Consider the following 14,226-nt stretch of genomic DNA (forward strand, 5'->3'; position numbering starts at 1 on the left):
CCCCAAGCGACTTACAGCTGTAATCGCAGCAAAAGGTGGCGCTACAAAGTATTAACTTAAGGGGGCTGAATAATTTTGCACGCCCAATTTTTCAGTTTTTTATTTGTTAAAAAAGTTTGAAATATCCAATAAATTCCGTTCCACTTCATGATTGTGTCCCACTTGTTGTTGATTCTTCACAAAAAATTACAGTTTCATATCTTTATGTTTGAAGCCTGAAATGTGGCAAAAGGTCGCAAAGTTCAAGGGGGCCGAATACTTTCGCAAGGCACTGTATATACACCTTTCATTCAGGCAATACAGCACATAGGGGATCAGGTGATGCTGCGTATACTACCCTGGTTTAGAAACTCTACCCGTCCGGACGTCTGACAACTGCTGATGAAGCATTCAACATCACACCTGGGCAAATACGGGTAGTGGGCACTTGAAAGGGAGGTGGCAGATACTGATGAAACAGACTGAAGTGCATTAATTCGTTGCCAAAATTGCCACTGCCTGCTACCTGCACAAACTCTTGTCAACAACAAAATTAGGTGTTCAGGAATCAGTAGCTACCTATGAGACAGAGGGGTAAGGTTACATTCTCACGAGAAAAAAAAGCACCACTGCCTTTCACAACAAGCCCAAAACAAGTGCAACCCATGTTAGAGTGGGTGTTTATGCAAATTACAACCCGCGACTCTAAAAATGTATTATAAGCGGACTTGGCAACTGTGAAGGTTACCTCAGCCCCCAGTTTCAATTGGACAGCAGCGATCTGAGGAGGATCATGGGCAGCAGTGTGGAGTAGTGGTTAGGGCTCTGGACTCTTGACCGGAGGGTTGTGGGTTCAATCCCCAGTGGGGGACACTGCTGTTGTACCCTTGAGCAAGATACTTTACCTAGATTGCTCCAGTAAAAACCCAACTGTATAAATGGGTAATTGTATGTAAAAATAATGTGATATCTGTATAATGTGAAATAAATGTATAATGTGATATCTTGTAACAATTGTAAGTCGCCCTGGATAAGGGCGTCTGCTAAGAAATAAATAATAATAATAATAATCATGCTTTCAGAGATGCTCTCCTTTCTTTTAAGTTGTGTTGGATTTACTGCTGTGTTAAATATTAATGATGCAAACAAATAAAACACAATCGATACATTCATTTGTAATTTTATTTGGTCAGTTCTGAGAGGGCATCAACAACTTGGATGTTGTTGCGCTGTTTTGGGCAATCGAGCTGGCTTATGACATCCAGTTCACAAACTATATTTATTAACGTGGAGGGCAGACGTGCGTTGTCTTTGGACATAGCTGGGATCAAAAAAAGGACGGGAATTAATTCAGTTAAGCAGCTCACTTGCTCTTCGTGTTTAACTTAGTAGTTTTTACAGAAAGGGTATTCTCAAAACAGCTGCTTTAATACTATAACAAATGCATAACACAGTTTGTGGTAAGTGGTTTTATACAGAACTGTAAACCCACAAGATATATACAACATGACAGACCAAACACAGCAAAAAACAGTAATAAAAAAAAGGCCCGCCCGCATTAGCATTAAGGTGAACTACTCCACTGCTAACCATAAAATCGGCCATCAGCCACTACTTTCTGCCATCTTGGAATCCACAGTAACAACTGACCTGATCCCTTGCAATATTTATAGTTAAGGATAAACACGCTCATTAACATTTACACATGAAATACGGGTTTCCATGCAAAACTGTGCACGGTTTTCCCATGTGTTTCATCATTTACACGAGTAAATGAGATTTACCCTATCCCTCTCTCTGGCCGTTTTTTTCGGCTACAAATCTGATTTACCCGAGTAATTCTCCCAAACGTGCACACGTATCGCCATTTCACATGTAAATTGACCCGCATGGAAACCCCATGAATGACACAACACCTGAATTGAAGTAATTTTTTCTGATAGTCACCATCACACAACAAGAGGATTGTTAAGTAGGCAGAGTGAAAACAGATAAACTTGAGTGCAGTTTTTTTTTTATGAGATTTAATCTAGAAACCGCATTTGTTCAAATACAGGCAAATGAACATAAAACAACAACTGAACCATGCGCCCTTCTATGCAGTTTTCATAAAACAAATAAACGCATTCCAGTTAATTGCAGAACTGAATGTACTGAATGTCTCCTCTGTGTCTCCTGTGTCACAGTCAATAAAAGCAGTTTTTTCATTTCTCGTGGTTGAACCCAAATCTTGTGGTTTTAATTTCAGCGGCAGGGGTTGGTTGCCTAGTTACTAAGTGCAGTAGTGTAGCACACAACGAAACATGGGAGCTGAATTACTATCTGGGATCACGGGATTGGGATTGCAATTGCAACGGGCCAAAATGAAATGATCAGATGATACGAGTCACACTCGTTTAAACGCCACTGTATAGGGTCAGATATATGCGAGTGCTGACTGTATAATAGATTTGGTTACATTGTTTACCGTCAGGAGTTTAAGGATGATTTAATTGCGCAGCGGATTCCCCAGTTAGATGATGAGCTGATAATATCTCTTCAGCCAAAGAAGCAGGCACGGTAATTTAAGATGTTCCCATACTGAAAAACAGTAAGGTAGCATGAGTTTAGTACTAAAACAGGGTCAGCTGTTGCAGGGAAAACCAAACGAAATGTTATTTATATAGCACCTTTCACACAAAAAGCAATGTACAATACACAGCAAAGAAATGAGTCCATCAGGACCCAAACACACCAGGAATGCTGCGATGGCTCAAGTTGACACTGTACAAGCTGACGTTGCTATCCTCTTGTAGTTTAGGCACTTATAGCAGGCTTGCTCCCCAGGTATGTGCAGCTGGCACTGGTCACACATTGTCACCGACACCCTTGTCAGCTCCAAGTGGCAACCCGAAGAAGGGAGGTTTGAGGGGTTATAAAAAATGACAGGACAACCCAAGGAACCTCTCATCCAAACACAGCCCTCAGGCCACAACCGACGACTGCAGGTATGAGCCAGCTGACTGACATGTGTCGAAGACAGTGGAAAGACACAAAGGGAGAGAGTGAGGGACAGCGAGAGGTGACCCCAGTAAGCCTCTTTGCTATGATGACAGTCCGGTTTGCTAGTGGGATTACAAGCTGCAAGCATTCCAGATCCATTCGGTGACTGCTGCTGCATTCTGGGTATTACCAGGCTAATTTTAGGCACAGCCTATCTAGGATTTAGTAGATGTGTGAGAAGAAAGGTAGGACCAACACATCAGGCAGTTTGAATAGAGAGCATGTCTACAGTAATGGTGTACCAAAACTGGGACATAAATAACCCTAAATAAATAACTTTTAAAGTATTTAAAGCCAATTGAAAAAGTGAATTTCCTTTTTTTTTTTTTTTTTAGGTGTCTGACATTTTATTTTTAGTTTTTCAGGCCTAGATTACAAGAATGAGCTGCTCCCATCCATTTCGTTAGGCTGTTTTTATATCCTACAATGCTGTTTTAGTGACAAGGAATGTTTTCATGTTACGATACCCAATACATGACCAGGAAGCAAAGGAAATACTCCTCATTTAAAGGAGTCTATTTATCTGATTGTGTGGCTTCTCAAAGAAAGCCATCCCCAATGCTTACTGTACCTTCAGAGCACAATTTCAATCACTCACCATTTGAGAGCTTTAAGAACTCCAATACTACATGCACAAAGAATCCATCCTTTTGATATTCAATCCAAAGACAGTGCAGAGTTTATAGTACATGCTTAATTCCATGGGTTTGGAAGAATCATTATCCCAAAAAGCCATGAAGACACTTTAATGGAGGGGGTCCAGATTAGACGTCCATAACACCAGCAAAACAGCTACAAACAATGCTGGGATTGGGGTGTAGCTACTTCAGATGGCTAGGACTCGCATCTGTCACAACCCAGCCAATTCTGTATCCTTTATCTCTCCTAATCCCTTCACAATGTGCCTCAACATCCCTCTGAATCATTCTTTCAACAGGAACAGAAAGCAGATAAAAAGAAAATTGCAGCTCTTCACAGTTGCATAACCGCACAGAGCCCACAATAACAATCTGTCAGAAGGTACACTTTGTAAACGCAGGTTGATGCATGAGTTTTGGATTTCAAAAGGAAGCAACATTACATTAGAAGCCCCATATCCATGGCATGAATGCTATTCAGTTTAAAACAGCTGTCATTGGTAAGGACAGGCCTTTTAGGGACTTTTTTATGTATTTTTTATTGGAGGGATAAAGCAGAACATCCATCTTGAGGCTCATGGGATTGTCAAATCTGTCTAGGATTCATGAAAGTGTCTTGTAGTGAGAACAAACACCACATTCCCCAGTACATAAATCGAAGGTCAAGGAGGGGTGACTGTTCCACCAGTCTGAACTCCTATGATGTTATCCAGGTTGCAGGCTAGACAAACCCACAATGTTGACTAGCGCCAAGGATATAGTTGATGTTATACTTACATTTTTACATAGCAGTCATTCCTGCTCAAGTGAACCAATGTGGGTTCCTTAACTTTTTATGCCAGTGACTAATTGTTTAGGTCATCCCACACAGAGAAAATGGAATCAAAGTTCATCAACACAGCCTGGCACCATGTTCTCAATCACACATGGGTCATGTATCATCCACTGCAAATCAAGGAAACACCACCCTCCCCACAATGTGGTCAACTGGAGCTGGCAAAAAAAATAAAAGCAGAAGCTCTACATTCAGCTGGTCGTTACATCTCCTTACTGCAGCCCCCCGTCACACTGAGGCACCAGTAGAGACAGGAGGTGGCTGTGAAGCTATGCAGCTCTTGGGAAGCAGCCATGTAAAAATGAAGCAGGCCCTAATTGACGGACAAAGACACCTTGCCAACCTGGCTGTACCGCACAGCTGGGAGGTGTTGACAAAAGTGAAGGACAGAAATTTGTTGGTCTAGGAAATGCAGCCTCAGACACACAACAAATTCAACTCTCTCACACACAACTTCAGCCCAACAGTGCAGCCAGCAAGGCTGCAATCCATCCTCCATATGTGATGAACCCAGCATCCTTCAGCATTCCAGCTCTGCAGTCTACATATCAAGAAAACTTTCTCTGCAGAGCTACGAAAACCACTGGCCAGCAATCTTCACCACTCAATGTAGTCTGACTATCAACATCTCGAGAAAATGTACCTACTTCTGCACTGAAAGCCAACAGTGTGATCTGCTGCTACTGGTCACATTCTAATTATTTAGGAGCCTCTGACTGCACACAGGAGTCAAATCCAGGAAACACCCACAAGTAGCATCCAACAAAACCACAGCCTGAACCAACAGTCAACCAAAAATGTGGATGAAAGCCAGGAAGAGGAGAAACCCCTTGGCTGGTCCCATGGTAAATATACTGGAATACAGGGGGGTGGAGAACTCCTCTTGAGCTGATCAGTTCAAAGCACATTTTAGATGCCTGTATATCCAGCCCCGTGGCAGGGCTCCAGACTGGGACTAAAATGGTTGCAAATGCGACAAAAAAAAAAGTGGGCAACTGTTTTTTTGAGGTTAGGCACCATTGGCACCTGCAACACAAAAATGCTGCCTCTCCCTTTAAAGGCATGTGTTAATATTTATGAATGCGCTTATGAGGTCAGTCTGTATAAAAAAAAAAAAAAAACGAAAAAAAGCACATCAAGTTTTAATACATTGAAGTGTGCAAAGGATGGTAACAATTTGACCGAATACCATTCCAGGTTCAAGTTTTTAAGTGGTTCAATGTAATAATTAGGGACATGGTTAAAACAAAAATCTGGACTGGAAGTCTCAATATTGCAGAGAGGTGCTGTATATGTATTAACACCAGCACAATATGGTAACCACAGTTTAATACAACAGTATCAATGGTGACCAAATGGGTGTGAGTACTGTTGTGTAAAAATGTAGCTTGCATTCAAGAAATTTATAACAGTGAAATAAAAATAGAACAAAATGCACTGAAAACTTAAAATAAAGAAAATAATATTAATTATGGGCTGTAATGCAGCAAAAAACTCAATAATTAAACAAATAAATAAATAAAGAAGTGAAAAGGTTGCCCTATCAGGCTGAAAAAAGATTTCCTTGTCAACTCCAATAAACCAACAATGTCTTTTGCCAGTCAAATCGTAAAGTGCCTAAATAAAGTTAGCAGCCACAACTATCCAAGACAGAATAGATTCGGTTACATTGTTAACCATCAGCAGTTTCAGGATGATTTAATTGCTCAGCAGATTCAATTGAAGACGTTACCACACTGAAAAACAGTAATGTAGTTTTGTACTAAAGCATGGTCAACAAAGTGCTTGCTGTGGTTTCTTTAATATTATAAACAGCAGAATGAACTCACTGCAATTTAAACTTGTTTCTACTGGGAAAACAAAACGATAGCATATAAATCATGTTTTCTGTGTTAATGCTGTCAGACCAGGACTGCACTACGCAGAGCATGGGAGCTGCAGCATGCTATTTCCCATGTTACAGTCATCGGCTGCATAGAGTAACAATTTCAGCAGAATGAGGCAACAACCAAGCGTGTGCAGACATTAAGTTAATGTCTTAGCAAGTGGTTGTATACTTGCTCTGAAGTGGCACCAGCAATTGTTTTTGGCCTGGCGCCCTGCCGTAGTATCCACACTTTGAACCAGGGCAAGAGAGAGGCCTTTCAAATCACAGAGCATGAGGCAGGGAGAGAGACAGGCCAACTGCAAGAGAGCCCATTTGCAAAAAAGAGATGCTCCGACATCCCAGGCTAACATATTTTGCCTAAATTTAAACCTGCAAGATAATCTAATAGAGGCAAAATAATCCAACAAACCCAGCGCTTTCTGCAAGTACAGTCCAGAGAAGCCCAATGGACTGGAAGTGTGGATAAGCGAGGGATACGGGAATATAGAGCGAGGTGGGGAGCAATTCTACAGTACTCTCATCTCTTTAAGAAGTAAACAGGACCTCCATGGAATCCATCTTCCTCACTAAGCAGAAGACGAGGACTCGAGGAGAGCCTCACGGCTCAATGTCTGTGCTGCTGACTGTGCATGCTTATACTGTGCAACGTTTCCATAGGCTGGCTGGAAGAGAATGGGATTGTCTAAATATGCATGTCAAATCTTGGCTTGATGTTAGTGGTGCCTATACAGCAGTAGGTATTCTGTGCAAGACTGCCATTTGTGTCAGCATTCAATATTTATTCTAAATATTTTCCACACACACAGAAATAACTCTACCGAGAGGACTTCTTGCTGCGATCATAAACAGTCCAAGCATGTTCATATTAAATGTTTAAACATGCTGTGGAAAGGAATTGGATTCCACTCATTTGAAATCAGTCCTGTGTGAATCTATTTGCAGCGCACCCAGATTGCAGATGAGTGTTACAGACTGGTGTGCAGGTGCAGATGGAAATGAGGCAGCTGTGGCTGAAAATGCTGCCCACTTTTTACTTACCGATTTGTTTTTCAGCCTCTCGCAGCCTCAGTCCCGGTGAGGTCCTAAATCTATTATTAAAAGGAGTTATCTGGTCCCAACCCGCATAGGCAGACCCGGAAGGTGCTGTACTGAAAAACGCGTTGTGTCCAACTCGGAGATCACTCAGATCTAAATTCACACAGGATCCTCAAGACCACTTTTAAATTGGCTTAAAATAAGCAGACCGAATTGTGTATGCAACCGCAGTGTTAGCAGTCAGTTAAGAGCTGTCACTTACCCTGCTGTGTGAGCCCGGTAACAAATCCGAAATCCGGTCACAACAGAGGAGCGAGGACAACATCAGATACATTTTTTAAAAGCTGTAAGTAACAAGCACTCAAATAACTGTCCAAACTAAAACATAAGTCTGGAAATGCCTGTAACAAAAAAGGCAGAAAAAATGTAACCCGGTATTGTTATTATTATTTACACGCCTCAACACGAAGTGTGGTGATGCCCTTACTCGTCCTAACTTAAGGTTACGTGAGTGACAGATGTCAAACCACAATTTTTGCAATACGATTCAGTAATATTTCAAAAACTCTATGCGCCCCGCCGCTTACACATTCATCCCCTACCCCAGTTCTCTCCTGGTCGGTCCCGGTTTCAGTCCAGACTCGAACGGGGACAGTATCGCTTGTTTAGTTTTTTCTCTCCGCGTAGCAAATCTGTTCGTCTGCACTACGTCCCGCTCACTCCTTCACCGGGGCCTCGGCTCCTAACTTATTTAATATAGATTTATATATCTGGTTGTTAGCTTATTTTAGCGCAACAATAACACGCCCACTTTTCTCTCTGTGGTTGAAGAGAGCGGGGTTATCGGTACCGTCTATCTCGAGTTTCAGCACTCTCCTCCCGGCCAAAACAGCACGGATATTTTTTCCCTTTCAGAAAATAATAATGGCGGCTCGGGAGGTCAGGACATATACGTCATAGCAACTAATAGGCTGCGCTTGCCTTACACTGTTCCATAATATCAGCCAATCAAAATAATAAATATATCTCTTATAGTCCCGCCTTCCTCGCTCCAATTTGCCATTTAGCCAATGTAATGCCTCTCCCACCTATGTTTCCATTGGCTGCAGAAGACCTCTCCTAGCAACGGTGGTTCGAATGATGAAACAGCCATACGCACAACCCAGTCAATGGCTTGTTAACTGAAGATATGATGTTTGATATGCACCAGAAACAAGATGCTCATCTCAATGCTTTTGTTTTGTTTTTTTAAAACCGATAAACCTAAAAAAAAAAAAAAAATTGAAATAACCACAGCTTGTAACACACGGCCCTTGCTGACAGTCCAGTTTGTTTACACCACCAAGGTAGTTTTGTGTGACCTTGCATTATATGTACGATGTGAGTACATTTTAAAACGCTAAAACGCGACATTGCTTCTCGTAAATGCTGGTAAAATAACGTATGTGTGGTTTTGTTTTAGGGCTGGTTCATCCTTCTGTTGCTGTTGAATGCGATGGACAGTACGTCAGACGGAAACAGTTAAAGCGTGTGCAGTGTCATGCCTTACAGCCAGTGACATGCTTTACAGCCAGTGGCATGCTTTACAGCCAGGGACATGCTTTACAGCCAGGGACATGCTTTACAGCCAGTGACATGCTTTACAGCCAGTGGCATGCTTTACAGCCAGGGACATGCTTTACAGCCAGGGACATGCTTTACAGCCAGTGGCATGCCTTACAGCAAGTGACATGCTTTACAGCCAGTGACATGCTTTACAGCCAGTGACATGCTTTACAGCCAGGGACATGCTTTACAGCCAGGGACATGCTTTACAGCCAGGGACATGCTTTGACCCTGAAGACACTACTGAGGTGAAATGATGAGGAAACTAAACAGTAACAGACTACCTGAAAGTAGGAAGTGTGGGGGAAGCTACTTTTAAAATGTAATCTTACAGTTACTTGAACAAAACTGTAACTAGTTAGTGACAGTGTTATGGCAGGTGTTTCATGACAGTATAATGTATCCAGGGCCAGTTTGAGGCATAGGCTAAACAGGCATGTGTCTAGATTATCCCCTCTCTCGCATGTCTAGATTATCCCCTCTCTCGCATGTCTAGATTATCCCCTCTCTCGCATGTCTAGATTATCCCCTCTCTCGCATGTCTAGATTATCCCCTCTCTCGCATGTCTAGATTATCCCCTCTCTCGCATGTCTAGATGATCCCCTCTCTCGCATGTCTAGATTATCCCCTCTCTCGCATGTCTAGATTATCCCCTCTCTCGCACGTCTAGATTATCCCCTCTCTCGCACGTCTAGATTATCCCCTCTCTCGCATATCATTGTTTTAAAGGAAAGGGCACGTTTTATTTTACACAGATCTCAAATATAACCTGATTTTCTTTGATTCAAAATAGAAAGGCTTAATTTTCTACTGGTGTATGGTACCATAATAGAAAGTAATTCAATCATAAAAATATAATCAAGTGATATATAGTTAATGTATTTGGGCTGTTAAAAGCATGAGTTAATCCAGCTCTACAGCCTATCATTCCAGCCCCTAAATGTATCTAGTTACAGTCAGTATGTGTTTTTCTGTTATTTCCATTACTTGCAGTTCACAGGCAGATTCTCTGTCATCATGCCAAACAATATACTTGAAAAATAACGACTTCCATTAAGGTACCTTTATAATGGTAATGTCTTCTCAGTGCCAGGAACTACTCAGCACCGGGTCTGACAGCAGCACACGCAATCTCAAATGGGAATTTGAATGTATTTGTATCAGTGCTGCTGTCTTCTTCTTCTTCTTCTTCTTCTTCTTCTTCTTCTTCTTCTTCTTCTTCTTCTTCTTCTTCTTCTTCCATATCCACCATGTTAACGCATATATATTCTTATAGAAAAATAAATAAAGCAATGATTACATGTAGGATATCCCTAATAAAAGTTTACTGCAGACATTTTGCAACTTTCCCATGCTTTTCCCATGGTTATACTTTGCATTTTTTTAATATACTGTACCTGTATGGTGTTTATCTAGCTGCTTTATTAAACTTTGTTGTGCTTTCACTGTGCTTTATTACACTTTCCTGTGCTTTCACTGTGCTTTATTACACTTTGCTGTGCTTTCACTGTGCTTTATTACACTTTCCTGTGCTTTCACTGTGCTTTATTACACTTTCCTGTGCTTTCACTGTGCTTTATTACACTTTGCTGTGCTTTCACTGTGCTTTATTACACTTTGCTGTGCTTTCACTGTGCTTTATTACACTTTGCTGTGCTTTCACTCTGCTTTATTACACCTTGCTGTGCTTTCACTGTGCTTTATTACACTTTGCTGTGCTTTCACTGTGCTTTATTACACTTTGCTGTGCTTTCACTGTGCTTTATTACACTTTCCTGTGCTTTCACTGTGCTTTATTACACTTTTCTGTGCTTTCACTCTGCTTTATTACAATTTGCTGTGCTTTCACTGTGCTTTATTACACTTTTCTGTGCTTTCACTGCGCTGTATTACACTTTGCTGTGCTTTCACTGTGCTTTATTACACTCTGCTGTGCTTTCATTGTGCTTTATTACACTTTGCTGTGCTTTCACTGTGCTTTATTACACTTTGCTGTGCTTTCACTGTGCTTTATTACACTTTTCTGTGCTTTCACTGTGCTTTATTACACTCTGCTGTGCTTTCATTGTGCTTTATTACACTTTGCTGTGCTTTCACTGTGCTTTATTACACTTTGCTGTGCTTTCACTGTGCTTTATTACACTTTTCTGTGCTTTCACTGCGCTGTATTACACTTTGCTGTGCTTTCACTGTGCTTTATTACACTCTGCTGTGCTTTCATTGTGCTTTATTACACTTTGCTGTGCTTTATTACACTTTGCTGTGCTTTCACTGCGCTTTATTACACTTTGCTGTGCTTTCACTGTGCTTTATTACACTTTGCTGTGCTTTCACTGCGCTTTATTACACTTTGCTGTGCTTTCACTGTGCTTTATTACACTTTGCTATGCTGTTACTGTGGTGACCTTTAATAAGGGGCCCATACTGAGTGCTGCACTATGACACTGGTCACATAGACTGTGAAATACATACGTTTTGCTGTCCCCTATCTTTTTAATCACAATCATTCAGAATGATTGGTTTGCAGACACTCAAACTCTTTTTGATAAGCCTGTGTTCAGGGTTCTCACCTCAGTGCTGCTATTCAGTTCTACTTGACTGCCATAGATATTTATTACATAGACTGGATGATCAATAATCATAACATGGGAAGCAGATAGTACGAAACACCTACTGCATGTAATGTGCATCTACAGTATTAACTCTTTATAGGGCAGAGCAGATCTTCTACTATCCATGTCTGAACATATTTTAGAGGTCTGATAACCACAGCATTTTCACCAGCCCTGGGTTGTTTCTGTTTTCCACACTTCGTTATTTACACTCCAGTGAAGCCAGTTTCTTCTCTGTCACAACACTACAGTGTAAACGCTCCGGTCATTCTGTCCATCAAACATTAACCAAAACACACAAAAAAACTTAGCTTAGGTAAACAGACGCTGTGCAAGGGGAAACTCTACAAACACAAACTTCCTCCCCTCTTGAAACCTCCTTGCACTTGGTTTTCTCCAAGATCTGTTCTTATACAGTTTTAACATTGGCTTATAAGGTAAAGCAGTATTCTGGGAGGATTTTGAATGTGAAGCTGCTAAAACATGATGTAAAAGCAGAGCCGGATCCAAACAGCCTCACAGTGACAGCCAAAGCAGGTACACTTCAATGTACATTGTCACAGTTTGTGTTTATAGTGGAAATAATTGAACGTCTGGATACCTCCAGGCAGACTAACTAACATTCTCTCTGCTGTCCTGAATGAGGTGATCTCCTCATTCATCTGGTACTGCGAGGATAGACGTCTGGATACCTCCAGGCAGACTAACTAACATTCTCTCTGCTGTCCTGAATGAGGTGATCTCCTCATTCATCTGGTACTGCGAGGATAGACGGCTGGATACCTCCAGGCAGACTAACCATTCTCTCTGCTGTCCTGAATGAGGTGATCTCCTCATTCATTTGGTACTGCGAGGATAGACGGCTGGATACCTCCAGGCAGACTAACCATTCTCTCTGCTGTCCTGAATGAGGTGATCTCCTCATTCATCTGGTACTGCAAGGATAGATAGCATGGAAATAATGCAGGTGGTGCCACCTTGTGATGGACTGAAGGCTTGTTCCGTTTATTCATGTTAAATAAAATACATTAATACATAATCTAACAGTTACCAATGTAGAATATATATATATATATATATATATATATATATATATATATATATATATATATATATATATATATATATATAAGTTAATGGATGATAAACTGCCTTTACTTCCGGATACAATACGAATGATCAAGTTTGTGCTGCTGTCTGTGACCTACAGCACAGGAAGTGATTAGGTATCAGGCATAAGCATATTATGATTATTATTATTATTTGCATCTATAGCGTTTTACTTGAAAACAATAACAGATAAAAAAAATAAGCAAAGAAAAAAGATTTTCGTCACAATTAAAGAAGGGAGCAGTGAGGTCGCTCATGCATATAACTTACAGCCTGTTGTCTCTCCTTTCAGTGTCTCTCAGACGTGATTATTTTAACATTTTAGCACTAAGTATTATTATTATTATTATTATTATTATTATTATTATTATTATTATTATTAATAATAATAATAATAATAATAATAATAATAATAATAATAATAATAATAATATTTATTTGGCAGGTGCCTTTATCCAAGATCTCGTACAGGTACCGTATGCTATTTTTCTCTGGTGAAGCCCATTTACTCCACTGTATAATACCAAACACCTGTTTCCCTACCCGTTGTTACAGATATTATAATCCCACTTGACCTCACGTAGTTTCCGAATCCGAGCAATTCATTTAAAACAGGAGGTGAACTAGTTAAAATGTTGTGGCACAAAAAAAGAAAGGTGACTGAAAGGCGAAGATGAACACACGCTGTCCTCCGAAGCGTGTGCCGTCAGCCGCCCGCTTCTTTACACTGCAGACTCACCGTGCAGCCGCCTCAGAGCTACAGCGTTGGAGGACAACGCAGCTCTGGGCAGCTCACAGGCAAGCCCGCAGGCGCCCGGCCAGACTACAGGGGTCGCTGGTGCGCGATGAGCCGAGAACACCCTGGCCGACCTGACCTAACCCCCCTCCCCCGGACGACGCTCGGCCAATTGAGCGCCGCCCCTGGAAGCTCCCGTCCACGGTCGGCTGTGGAATAACCTGGACTCGAACTCGCGACGTCCTGGCTATAGAGCTCATCCTGCACTCTAGCGAGTGCTTTTACTGGATGCGCCACTCAGGAGCCTGGTAGGGAACGTTTTAAAATCTTTACACATTACACATGTATTCACGCAAAATAACGTAAATTAATATCTGCTCGAAAGTGTCCTGAGGGCATCAGATGATTAGGGCATTTGGCAAGCACTCCCACCTTTCACTTTCAGAGCTCGGCAACTCTACGAAATCAACCCACCCCGACCCCAACCCCAACCCCAACCCCAACCCCAACCCCAGCCCTAAAACCTAACCCTAACCCTAACCCTAACCCTAACCCCAACCCCAACCCCAACCCTAACCCTAACCCTAAAACCTAACCCCAACCCCAGCCCTAAAACCTAACCCCAACCCCAGCCCTAAAACCTAACCCCAACCCCAGCCCTAAAACCTAACCCTAACCATAACCCTAATCCTAACCCTAACCCTAAACCTAAACATTAAAAATCATCTGAAGCCCTCAGGATTCG

General features: G+C 41.6%; 1 protein-coding gene across 4 annotated transcripts in view; it reads right to left on the minus strand.

Moving 5' to 3' along the window:
- LOC117412610 (inositol hexakisphosphate kinase 1-like) overlaps window positions 1-8,410 on the minus strand; it is a 32,191-nt gene extending 23,781 nt beyond the window's left edge. Inside the window, exon 1 of one of the 4 annotated variants that reach the window (XM_034021120.3) lies at window positions 8,020-8,410. The gene's annotated coding sequence lies outside the window, so the exon portion shown is untranslated. Of the gene's footprint in view, window positions 1-7,420 lie in introns of all 4 variants that reach the window. The other 3 variants (XM_034021121.3, XM_034021119.3, XM_034021118.3) reach the window with 3 other exon arrangements.
- Between the last annotated feature and the right edge of the window lie 5,816 nt (window positions 8,411-14,226).

Source organism: Acipenser ruthenus, chromosome 16, assembly GCF_902713425.1.
Source record: "Acipenser ruthenus chromosome 16, fAciRut3.2 maternal haplotype, whole genome shotgun sequence".
Classification (NCBI taxonomy): domain Eukaryota; kingdom Metazoa; phylum Chordata; class Actinopteri; order Acipenseriformes; family Acipenseridae; genus Acipenser; species Acipenser ruthenus.